The sequence below is a fragment of the Mus pahari genome, chromosome 17 (assembly GCF_900095145.1).
Source record: "Mus pahari chromosome 17, PAHARI_EIJ_v1.1, whole genome shotgun sequence".
Lineage (NCBI taxonomy): Eukaryota > Metazoa > Chordata > Mammalia > Rodentia > Muridae > Mus > Mus pahari.
In genome coordinates this window covers 48165880-48166799 of record NC_034606.1, presented here as the reverse complement: position 1 = coordinate 48166799, position 920 = coordinate 48165880, and the positions used below count along the sequence as shown (strand labels likewise).

The window sequence follows — 920 nt, the reverse complement described above, 5'->3', positions numbered from 1 at the left end:
ACGACAAAGTCACTCCTTGTCCTGCTCTTCAGACTAAAATCACTATGGGTACGTTCTCAAAAGTAGAGAGTCCCACATCACCTATGAGGTCCCACATCTCAGCTGTGACAAGGCCCTAGGGGCTGCCTCCCAGAGAGCATAGGTGCAGGCTACACAGTGGTTTCATTGGTGGGGGAGATAGAGTTGGGGTGCAGCAGGAGTGGAGAGGCTCTGAGCCACGGCCACAGCCAACAGCGAACGAGAGGTGGCAGCATCGAGCAGGTTGGCGCTTGGGCCTTGTCCTCCAGCCTCCCCCGCTTTTCCTCAGGAACTGGGGTTATCTGGCTCAAGGGTACAATCAGGCCTCAAACTTCATTTTAAGTTGGTCCCAAGGCAGGGATTAAGGGCCATTACCTCCACTCATGCCTGAAGCTCTTTGGAGTTTCTGTGGCAGCTTGTTCCTCCATGAAAGCCACTGTGGGCTGGCCATACTAGGGACCTTGTTCCCTTTTGTCAGCTGCCTCTCTCCCTCAACATCTCTTAACTTCTTCCAGTTTCATTCCCTGGCCCACCACTTTTTGTTGTTGTTGTTGTTGTTGTTTTTTTAAGTAATAAAATAAAAACAGAAAGCAAAGTCAAACTGAACTGTTGCTCTGAGACCTTTTGCATAGGACACAGGGTTGGGACAGGAAAGTAAATTTGAGGTTACTGGAGAGTCAGGGCGTGAGGACTCAGTGTTACTGAAGGTGACAAAGGTTGGGGTATAACTGTTGGTGACAGTTATACAAAACAATATATTTACTACCAACCAGCAGTCTACTTACAGGCAGCTTAAATGGGGATTGTAAAGCCAGGTGTGGTAGCACACGCCTTTATTCCCAGCACTTGGGAGGCAGAGGCATGTGTATTTCTGAGTTTGAGGCCAGCCTGGTCTACAGAGT

General features: G+C 49.2%; 1 protein-coding gene across 1 annotated transcript in view; it reads right to left on the bottom strand.

Annotated features, from left to right (window-relative positions):
- The window catches only part of Serhl2 (serine hydrolase like 2), a 19597-nt gene that overhangs the window by 3369 nt on the left and 15308 nt on the right, over positions 1–920 (bottom strand). The gene's annotated exons all lie outside the window — the stretch shown is intronic.